Source organism: Triticum urartu, chromosome 5A (genome assembly GCF_056163025.1).
Source record: "Triticum urartu cultivar PI428250 chromosome 5A, HENAU_Tu73, whole genome shotgun sequence".
In the NCBI taxonomy this organism is placed as follows: domain Eukaryota; kingdom Viridiplantae; phylum Streptophyta; class Magnoliopsida; order Poales; family Poaceae; genus Triticum; species Triticum urartu.
Window position 1 is genome coordinate 11187543 of NC_141877.1, and position 12347 is coordinate 11199889.

Genomic DNA, 12347 nt, shown 5'->3' on the forward strand with positions numbered 1-12347 from the left:
GGAACTCATGTGGACTGTCCGTCCTTCGCTGTTTTCAATACTGGGACGGAGAAAAATTTATTACTCCTATTTTTCAGGTGGGTACATTTTAAGTATGAAAAATTAATACATTATATCATATATAAGTGATGAAAATAATATTATTTTTATTACTTTTCAGGAATCTATTGATAGTTCGAGAGAAAGAATGATAACTGGAATTATTATGTCCCCCGAAAATAAGCTTACAGAAATGAAGAACAAAATAATTTGACTTGCGAAGAGTAAACAAAAATAAAAATATCATACGACAATTCTACGTGATTGTCGAAATATTATTTGTTCATGACTGAGAATTGCGTTTGGATGCTTTATTTTTTTATGCAAGTTTCAAATATTTTTAGCATGTCAAGTTTATATTACCTGGCAAATTTATTAAAAATACATTTTATCATTTCTTATTTTACTATTTAATTTATAATTTATGTTCAATGAGTTCTCACAAATATACGATTTGGGGTTTTAAAATACTCCGATGATATATGATGACGATATCTCAGAGGAGAGCGCCGCCCGCGCCGCACGTTTTCCGCTACATGGCGCACGTGGGCCGCGTCATCTGGCAGCGGGCGCGCGCCGCGCGTCGCCCCAGGGTTGGCCGTTGCCGGCATCGAGGCTGATTCTACATCGTCCCGCGTGTGCCCCTCTGCGCCCGAGGGCGGCGTCAGCCTCGGGATCGCCCCTGCGGCGTCTACTGGCGGCTGTGCAGCGCCTCGGGATCGCCGTCCGCGGCGCCTACTGGCGCCTGTTAACGTTATTTTTTTAAATTAAAGCAACCGGCGGCTGTACAGCGCCTCTGATCGCCCAGCATGCATGATTTATTCACAAAATCATATATTTGTACGAATATATATATATATATATATATATATATAATACCTATCATGTTAAATTTATATAACGCATATCATATTATAGCGTAAAATTTGTATATCGCATATCATATTAAGAACAACGAGTATAGTGCCAACAAATATGACATAATTAAACACCGATTACAAGTCTCCCGTATCAATGTAACGAAACAAATATGTAAATACTATTCTTTAAGACAACCAAATAAATCGTCAACTGTAATCAGAAGTTGTTCTTTTTATTCAAACATTTTTTTGCTATGATCATCATGCCATGTTCCTGCATAGAAAGATTGTAATATACGTTAAAATTTTGTAAAGTATTAATTAAATAAGAAAAGAACGTTAATGAAATGGTGTGCACATACTTTGGATTCTGAGGACAATTGTTTTTGAAATGACTTTTTCCTCTGCATAAACCGCATAGACGTACATGTTTCTCATCAAAACCTTTGGGTCTACCATTTGTAGTCACGCCAGGTTCCTTACCACGGCCTTTGTTATTCTGCCCTTTCGGTGCTCCTTTCTTATTGATTTTTTCTGGATCACCACCAAAAACATGATTTTGATTCGGCACAAAAGCATCATCATGTGCAACTGTATGCTGTCTCACATAATCTTCCTCCTGAACATCCTTATTTGCTATCACATCCTCCAGAGCAGCCTTCAGTTTATCAAATAAAAATGGTTTATGACATGCCGCGTGATTTGCTTCCGCAGACAAAATAGTCAACTCACTGTACTTAGTTCTTTCCTCAGTACCTTCCCATCCCCATGCGAAGAGATCGCTAGTGCGTTTCACGGGCAGTCCACCTCTAGCATTTTTGCTGAATCTTCGCAGCACTAAGCACCTAGGTAAGTCCTGCACATTCAACCTGGCTAAAACATAAAGAACATGCTTGCATGGAAGACCTTTACGTTTCATACTATCACAACTGCACTTCACTGTTTCTTCTGAATTACTAGGTGTATAGTCCACTTTGAATCTCAGTTGCCTGTTATTTTTCCATGCCACTATGAATCTCCTATTGACGGCTCCACTCAGTCTATCTATGATCTCAAGATCCGCTGCCTTCTTCATTTCTTTCTGCAAGAGGTAAAAGTTCACCGCAGTGAAGTCACGGGCAGCGGCTTTTTCAATGCATTTGAAGTCGTCGAGTACTGCTACAGGGAGTGTCTGTGTGGACAGGCAGTCGTCGTGTGACTCGTTCTCATGGAGCCGAACAATGCAGTTCTCATAATGCACAACCATATCAACAATTGTCATGCCAGAGTCAAGATGCATATGAAGGCAAGAGTTCAGACTCTCGCTCCTCTGGTTACTCCGCATACCAAGGAAGAACCCATCGGTGAGATATGACGCAGCCCAAAGCCTTTTCTTCTGGTACATCCTACGCAACCATGTTTCAGTTTTCTCCGACTCCCATTTAGCTCTAAAAGCTGCCCATCTCGCCTCAAACTCATCATGTGTAGTGGCATAATAAATAAGAGACCTGAACTCCTTAAGGGACTTGTGGTGGAGGTGTTTCTGCATGTTTTTCTTAATATGCCACGAACAAAGTCGATGCCACACGTCAGTAAGGACCTTCCTGACGGCCCTTATCATGGCTGCGTCTCCGTCAGTAATTACAGACCTTGGCTTCTTCTGACAATGAGCTCTTAAGAAGGTATGCAACACCCAAACGTATGTATCCTCCGTCTCATCTGACACAACTGCACAACCGAACATAGTGGTGCAACAATGATTGTTTAGACCAACAAAAGGTATGAATGGCATTCCGTACCTATTCATCTTGTAAGTGCTGTCGAAGACGATTACATCACCAAAGTCAAGGTAATCCCGACGTGACTGAGAATCACACCAGAACATATTCTTCAGCTTTTCTTCTGCGTCAACAGTGTACTCAAAGAAAAAGTCTGGATCCCTTGTCTTTCTCGTCATCATGATACCAATTGCAGTGTCCGCATCACCCTTTGCTAGCAACTTCATTTTCTCCCTATAACACATGTTCTAAAGCTTCCTCCTCCCAAAACCAGCCAGTGCATATGATCCATACCTACTAACAAAGTTGTCATAAATCCAATGTTTTTTGAGCCCAGCACCTGCCATTGCTAAGATCTCAAGCTTCTGGTATTCCTTTATCTGATTATGAGATCGAAGATATATAACTTCATCTGGTCTAGCAAGAGTGTGACTATGATCATCGCTGAAACTGCTGACATACCAAATGGAGCGCTCTCTGTCAACCTTCACAGTTAGATGGGCCTCACAATAGCACCGAGTCTCCGCTCTCAGCCTGCGCTTCTTCCCTTCCATGGTACAAAACTTGGCCTGTCGTTTCCCAGACCTTAAATAGAGAAACCTCCTCAACCGCCTACGTGCGTCGATACCCTTACTATATTTCAAGTTGTCCCTCCTAATGCTGAAGCCTCGCTTTTTTGCATAGTCGTTATAGAAATCATATGCCTCCTCGTTTGTCCTAAACGTCGTGGACATCACCGTCCAATGCCTGTCCAGTGATTCTTGCTGGTATTCATCGTACCCAGTATCAAAATTGCACTCATCACCATCGGCATCATCATCGTTTTCGCACGCGTCACCATCCTCTTCCTGAAAAAAAATACAAACAACGGTATATGTCAGTAAGTAGTTGTATAAGGACTATCATATGTATTCACTTTCTACTACTTTGCTCGAGCTGTCATTATAAGATGCATCGATATCGTTTTCATCATTGGCATCATCGAAAACATTCCACTGATAGTACCCTTCCACTTCCATCTGCGCAAATTGTAAATATGATATGTAAGACTTGATGCGTATTTAATTTCACTTTAAAATGACCTACATAATTCTAAACCTACATGGCTTCCGCTTTTAGCATATGAATCATCTACATCCATATCCTCATTGTCATCATCCCCTCCTATCTGTTCACAGTCGAACATGTTATTGTCATCGCGGATGCTTATATTTAATATGGTTGAGAACATGCAGACCACTTACATTGCCACTGTAAGACTCATCCAAACTCATATAATTTTCGCCGTCATGTTCGTCTTCATCCAATGACAATGATCCATCCTCGCTACCGCCATCATCATCGTCATATCCTATTTCAGCCTTAATCTATACACGTTCATATATAATCAAATATCCATTCAAACATCACGTAACATCTTTTCAATTAAAATCCGTTCTTAAATTACTATGCCAGCGCCTCGCGTACCTCGTTGCCTTCGTCAGACATGAGGCGGTTGTCGCCGGATACGACCTGCCGGCGGCGGAGGCGTCTGCCCGACCGAGACGGTTGTCGGCGTAGCGCACAGCGCGTACGTTTTTTTCGTCGGCCAGGTACTGCCGGAGATGGTGGCGGCGGCGGCGGCGCGAGAGGAGGCGGGTGAGGCGTCTTGAAGATAGGGTTCGCCGATCGTTTTTTTTAATCACTCGGGCGTACGCAGCGGACGCGGGCGGGCGTGCATGCGGGACGTGGGCGCCTACATGCGGACGTGGGCGCGTACGGGCGGCTGTACGGCGACGCGGGCGCACCTACGGCAGGCGGGTATTATTATACGTCGTGTGAAAATGACCGCCCCTACCCTTTATAGGTTTTAGGGGGGGGGGGGGGGGGGTTGTACTATATTACTATTTATTTACTTCCTTTAGTTTACTATTCAGCTGCTGCGTACACAACTTGTCAAAACATCCATGTATGGCCCGAGGAGAAAAGGACATGGCGACACTGAACTATATAGTTTAATTTTGTTTTCCTCTACATCTTCTCGAATCCATGTATAGGCACTCTTACGACGACCTTTTCTTGATTAGGTGGATTCAATGTGCACCATCCGCGTGATCAAGTTCATTGGAACGCCGGAGAGTCAGGATGGAATGATCTGTCAATGTGCAGACACGCTAGAGTGCCTGCGCTGCCCATGGAATCACTGAAATAAATTAATTGCCAACTTTTTTACTCCCTCCAATCCATATTAATTGTCACTGATTTTATACAACATTGTATATGCAAAGTATGAATTGGAGATAATACTAAAATAAGACAGAGAAGTTGGCAGATTTAGACTGAAACTTAGCGAAATATTATGTACACACCAGAAGGATTCTTCTTTAGGCATGCAGCAGTTAGGTCGCTCCTGGAACACGACCATCGACAACGACGTCTTCATTAGCTCACGATTTGCTCTGTTCCTGGATGCGTCTGACCAGGGAAAAAGAAATAGAACATCCAAAATTTTCCAGCTTCAGAGTTTAGACTATTCCATTCTCAATCATGAAGCGCAACAAGTTATTACTCCCTTTGTTTTTTTAGTCTGCATATAACTTTTGTCTAAAGTTAAACTATCTCCATTTTAACTAAACTTATAGAAAAAATATCAACATTTACAAGGCCAAAGGAATATCTTTAGATTCATTATGGAATGTAGTTTCATATTATGTATATTTGGTATTGTAGATGTTGATATTTCTTTTGTATAATTTGGTCAAAGTTGTTAAATTTGACTCGATACAAATCTTATATGCGGAGTAAAAAAGAACGGAGGGAGTACTAGACGAGGAGGAGTCACGGTGTGCCTGCCTGGGCCGCGTACGAGCGAGTGAGATAGAAGAAAAACTCCCTGCTAGCTACATGGGCCGTGGGCTACCGGCCCCTTATCGATTCCAAGCATAAACCCCTAGAAGCCTCAGGCTCCGGCCATCGTGCTCCAGACAAGCAGCGCCTCCGTCCGCCGCTGCAGCACGCACGCACCGGCACCGCCGCCATGTGCATGACCCTGGAGGAGCAGCAAGAAGATGAAGCTCGATCCGGGGACGGAGGAAGACGATGAGGACTTCGAGGTCTCGTCTCCGTTGTGAGTTGTGACTGTGAGCGCTACGTCCCAATTCCTAAATAATACACCCTATTCTCGCTCGGGTAACAGAACCCTATATATACTTATATACTTATAGTATAAAAAAACAGAACCATATTTCATTTTCTTGCTAGCACCCTAATTTTTTTTCTTTGGCTAGCGAATAACTGTTGGCCCGATCGAATCGATCGTCACGTAGCGGCGGCCGGCTACTGCATCCTCCTCTCAAATCTCAATGGCGGCGGACACTGCGGTGACCCGATCGCCGGAGCGGTCCAAGGCGACCCGCGCTGACGACGACGTCGACCAGGAGGAGGATAGGGAGGCCAAGAAGATGAAGACGAATCTGGACACGGAGGAAGACGCCGACGATGACGACGAGGAGGAGCTGGAGGTCCCGTCTCCGATCCGCGTGCCCTACATCCCCGACCGGCTAAAAAACCGCTTCGGCATGGCTCATCCGACGATATCCGCCGCCTATCGGCGCGCCGAAACCAAATTTCTTGAAAAACGAGGTTATCTCCCTCTCACTTCCCGTGTCTTGTGTCCGTCTCAGTCTCTCATCATTGCCATCTTGCTCCAGATCGCACGGAGAGGCTGCTGCCCACGCGCCAATACTTCCGAACGGCTTGGCTCGTCCCCGTCCCTGACTCCGGGAGGAAGGCCGTGCTCTCCGCCGCCAGATCCCTCCTCCGCCTCTCCTCCTCTCTCGGTACGTGCCCCACACCTGCTATACATGCTGACTCTATCGCTAAGAATTGGGACAAAACCTTGCTGATACATAGCTGCTTGAATCCCAGGTGGCGAGCCACTGGCGCAGTCCGCCGGTTTTTGGATCGAGTGGGACGAGGGGAGCGGAACCGGCGTTGTTCTGACGACCGCGCATCTGATCCGCGCCAAAAAGCCGTTGCCCAAAGACCACTGGGGACGCAAAGACCGCTACCAGTATCATCCGGATGCTCTAGTGAGTACTAAATACTAATCAAGTAATCATGAGAAAAATGTTGTATGCGAGTGCTTTGTAGTTACTATAACAATCCCGCTTTACTTATGCAATGTTTTGTTTCAGGTTACGGTTCACTTAGTCGACGACACCACTGTGGATGGCCGCCTTCTCTATCACCAGCAGCATTATGACCTGGCAATCTTTAAGGTTGCAGTGGATGGACGCGTTCAATTAACCTCTTTTGGTGACATGGTCAATGTTGGTCAAGAGGCTTTGCGGCTCGGAAGAGAAGAAGATTTCAATCTAAGGATAACGCATGGCAAGGTGGAGCCAGACGACGGACACCATTGCATGTGCTTTTCTCGAGATAAAAAATATGAGGTACAATATACTAAAATATTATTGTGACTTTGTAATATTTCACTCTTTTTCAACTATTTACTGTGAGACAAAAGCCCCGCCAATTATTTACTCAATAAAGCATGTGTACAGGAGGTGGAGACACAAAGAAGTGAGAGTGTGCGGAGGGGAAAGGGCGTGTACATACCTAGGGTAAGCGTGAGGTTTTGCGTTATATGCATCATTTCGCAAGTTTGAGTTATATGTAGGTTTGACCTTCATTTTGTAATTCGTTCACACTATTTTGTTTATTATAAGAACATTTTTATACATACATTTTAGTGTGACGATGGTGGAGAGCCGGTCATTGACTTTGATGGCAAGGTTGTAGGGATGATCAGCGGTTGTAAAAGTGGTTCCTTTGTTCCTTCTTTCATTTTGAATAGGTGCATGGATTTGTGGAGGAATTTCGGGTACACATTCTTCCTCAGTTTTATGACAATTCTTGCTAATGCATTCTTTGTCTTTTTTTGTGCATGTAGTATGTAGTTGGACTACATGTATGACCTCATCAATAGAGATTAAGCATATGTTTTGATAGTTCAAAAATGTGATTGTTGTCATGCTCTATCTTTATAATATTTGATAAGTTTATGTATTCATTTTACAAAATCATGTCTGAGTTACACTAGAACAGAGGTGGAACTTTGAATATGGGCGGTAGGGAACAATGTTGTAATACTATAAGATCTTTTTCACGACAATTGTTTTGTAGGGGAAAAATTGTTGATCATTGAGACGAATTCTGAGTGCTTTACTACTTTTTATATCATTATTGAGCAAATAAAATTTCATTCAATGTTTCTTTTGTTGACTTAAATAACTTCTTTTGTTGACTTAAATAACTCAGTTAATCAAAACAATAATATTTCGATGGCTAGAACTTAATTATGTTATCACTTTGTAGGTGCATCCCTCGGCCCCACCTTGGGTTGCAATTTAAGACCCTCAAGTATCTACATCCCACTCATGCCGAGTACATATGGCGCAAGCTAAACATCGATGATGGTCTTGTTGTTCAACATGTATACAATTTTTTGTTTTGCCTATCTTTTGTCTTGCTATTATGTATGGGAGCCTTGGCGCAGCGGTAAAGTTGTTGCCTTGTGACCATGAGGTCACGGGTTTGAGTCCTGAAAATAGCCTCTTGCAGACATGTAAGAAAATGTTGCATACTATAGACCCAAGTGGTCGGACCCTTCCCTGGACCCGCGCAAGCGGGGGCAACATTCACCAGGCTGCCCTTTTTTCACTCCCCCTCTCACTCACTGAATTTAAATCCAATGTTTGTTGTTTTTATTCCTCCTCCCAAAGCGGCGCTATTCTTCTGCCGCACCCCAACAAAAAAAGTTTATGCCTCCCCTCCGGTGTTATGTCTCTTGGCAAAATAGAATGAATTGGATTTTTTACCAGTTGCCTCGCGAATAGCACCTACAATTATATTTTCATCATCTATTCTCATACACGTTATCAATTAATTAATTGTTACCAATTACATATTAGGTTTCAATGGGATCTCATGCTGAGAAAGTTGGAATCCGGGTAGGTGATATTATTGGACACATTGGTGGAGAACCCGTTTCGACCAAAATTGAGGTATGTATATTATGATCTTATTAGATTTTAAATAAAACCAAGAAACTATTGGACTTCCTATTACCTTTGTTTTTCTTCTTGTAATTTCTATCTTTTTTGTTGCTATTATCAGTTGGAAAACAAGTTGCTAAGCATATCAATGAGCAGTTTTGATGTAGGAAATGTCACTAATGCCAAATTGGATGTTTCTGTAAGTTTGATTTTGTGTTTAAATTTATGCTTTGCTCAACCAGTGTTGTCCATCTCTTCATATGAAACAATATTTTTCCAAATATTAGCACTAAGAAATAGTCGCACTAACTCTATAGGTGCGTGTATTTCACACGGCCAACTGTCTCTGGAGGAAAAAGCATTTGACTGTAAATGTATCTGATCATCAAGAAGTAGTTGAACGAGGTATACATAGCTCTTTTAACAATGTAGTCCCATCTATATTTGATTTGGATTTTCAACTATGAATCTCAAGTTATCTGCACCCAGTTTTTTGTAGATACACTTTTATCTGCAATCATATTTTACATCCACAAGATGTTTTGAATATCGCACTATAAAAGTACAATGCAGTTCATGATTTTGGAGAAGTCGAATGTACAACATTCATTGTTTTTAGGCCAATGGGTTGCCTTTTTACATGCCAAAGCATCCATGTTTGACTTCTTGTTTGCACTTAACGTTGCTTAGAGGTGCCTTATATTATGTCTGAATGTATATTGAACCATATTTGCATTTCTGCTGTTGACAATCTGAATGGATACACGACCTTCTCTTTGACAATGCTATTTTTTCTTTTGTAGCTTATTATCCTATCACTAATGGAGAACGGTTTTCTATTGTGTCGTCGCCTGACCAAGTTGACTCAGACTCGGACTCAGAATTGAACTCGGATGAGTGACTTTTCTTGCGCTTGCACTGGTTCATGTCTTTCAAGTCTTTTTTTATGCAATAGAAGGGAGAATGTCTAGAAAAAGAAGGACAAGGTTGTTTAGCCAAGTCCTATATTTCAAGGTCTACAAATGCCTAGATTTTTGGAGGACAGTGAGATCACGAGTCTCGGTGCTAAGAGGGGGCTTTTAGAAAGTTTAGGGCAGACCCGCACAACTAATATTATCGTTTTTCTATGAATATTATCGAAAAAGGCTTTCGCCCCGCTTTATATATAAAGTAGAGATCATCAACAACCTAGTACAATGCATGCCATCAAAACACTCGCGCACACCCAAGGCAGGATACATAGGCGCTGAGCGCAGCAACATCACCCCTAGCACTACAAGAGCCACCGGGGGTCTCAATTGTGAAAACGCCAACACGAAGAGAATAAGCTACATACGACGCACCGTGGGCTCCAAGGCGGTGCCTTTAGGAAGGTTACGACATCGAAGCGCCGCCATCGCCCGACCCAAGGATCAGAGTTTCCCCCGGAGCAACACGACGGGCGGTGAGAGCTGCGGTGACGCCTTCAAGAAGGGAACGAGCTTCGCCGCTGCCAGTTCGTCCGAAGATAGAGCATGTTTTCACCCCGGCCGATATTCCGTCACCAAACGCTACACCATGGCTACCACGCCGCCCACACGGCCATGGCCACCAGGCAGCACCAAGCCACGGGCTTTGCCCAGGAGCACCGCGACACCACCACCAGGGCCGCTGCCCCCGGCATCCAGGACCTTGACGCCACCTCACCCGCCATCCACCACTACCTCAACCAAAGAGACGAGTGGAAAGGAACCACCTTTTGCACCCCTGAGCTGTCCCCAACGTCAGAGCCAATAGGCGGGCCAAAACTGGCCACCATCGACCCGCCCTGCCGCCGGGCACGAGACGAGCTCGGTCCTACCGTCGGGAGCGAGACAAGTCAGGTCTTGCTGTCGGGCGCAAGACAAGCTTGGTCCTGCTGCCAGGCGCGAGACGAGACCGGTCCAGCTGCCGGGCGCGGGACGAGCTCTGACCCGCAGCCGGGCGCGGGACGAGCTCTGACCCGCAGCCGGGCGCGGGACGAGCTCTGACCCGCAGCCGGGCGTGAGACGGGCGGTGGACGCCGCTGAGATAGGGCCAATCCTCCGATGAAAGTAGCGCCCGAACGACGGGGAGAGGAATCGAAGGTCAACAAGGGTGCTCATCGACAGGCAGACGCGGAAGAGCTCCAGCCGCCACCGTGAAACGATCCAGACAACCGCCATGGGCCACCACCACGCCGTGGCAGCCCACATCCATGTCGGGACCACGAGGGGCAGTCCCGAGCCAGCGCCACCACCCTCCCCGCCAACGGCCGCCGCACGCATGGTCAGCCGAAGCCCACACCGCCGCCAACGCCACCACCGGCACGAACCACCACCACCACCACTGCGCCGCCGTCACCACCAACCACTGCAAGGCGGCCGCTCGCGGGCCGCTGACCCCGTCTCGCGCCGTCGGCCGGGATCCCAGCGCTGGATCCGGCCGGCACGCATCCACCCGGCGCCAACCACCACAGCGCGCAGCCGCTCGAGGCCGCCCGCCCGCAGCCCTCCACGCCACCGCCGTGACATCCAGCGCCGCCGCTGCGCCCCGCATAGCGCCACACGCTTCGACCCGCGTCGACCTCACCACGCGAGGAGGAGAAGGCTCCCCGTCGCCGCCCACGCCAGGCAAGCTACTGTGACGCCCCCGATTTAATCGTACACTAATCATACACGCAAACATGTACGATCAAGATCAGGGACTCACGGGAAGATATCACAACACAACTCCACAAATAAAATAAGTCATACAAGCATCATATTACAAGCCAGGGGCCTCGAGGGCTCGAATACAAGAGCTCGATCATAGACGAGTCAGCGGAAGCAACAATATCTGAGTACAGACATAAGTTAAACAAGTTTGCCTTAAGAAGGCTAGCACAAACTGGGACACAGATCGAAAGAGGCGCAGGCCTCCTGCCTGGGATCCTCCTAAACTACTCCTAATCGTCGTCAGCGGGCTGCACGTAGAATTAGGCACCTCCCGAGTAGTAGTAGTCGTCGACGGTGGCGTCTGGCTCCTGAACTCCAGCATCTGGTTGCGACAACCAGAAAGAAAGGAAAGGGGGAAAAATGGGGAGAAAGCAACCGTGAGTACTCATCCAAAGTACTCGCAAGCAAGGAGCTACACTACATATGCATGGGTATCAAATGGGATAAGGGTATCATATGTGGACTGAACTGCAGAAAGCCAGAATAAGAGGGGGATAACTAATCCTGTCGAAGACTACGCTTCTGGCCTCCTCCATCTTGCAGCATGTAGAAGAGAGTAGACTGAAGTCCTCCAAGTAGTATCGCATAGCATAACCCTAACCGATGATCCTCCCCTCGTCGCCCTGTGAGAGAGCGATCACCGGTTGTATCTGGCACTTGGAAGGGTGTGTTTTATTAAGTATCCGGTTCTAGTTGTCATAAGGTCAAGGTACAACTCCAAGTCGTCCTGTTACCGAAGATCACGGCTATTCGAATAGATTAACTTCCCTGCAGGGGTGCACCACATAACCCAATACGCTCGATCCCATTTGGTCGGACACACTTTTCTGGGTCATGCCCGGCCTCGGAAGATCAACACGTCGCAGCCCCACCTAGACCAACAGAGAGGTCAGCACGCCGGTCTAAACCTAAGCGCCCAGGGGTCTGGGCCCATCGCCC

At 46.0% G+C, this 12347-nt stretch overlaps 1 pseudogene; it reads right to left on the reverse strand.

The window, feature by feature from the left end:
* Positions 1–1116: 1116 nt before the first annotated feature.
* LOC125530159 (protein FAR1-RELATED SEQUENCE 5-like) lies at positions 1117–3116 on the reverse strand (annotated as a pseudogene).
* Between the last annotated feature and the right edge of the window lie 9231 nt (positions 3117–12347).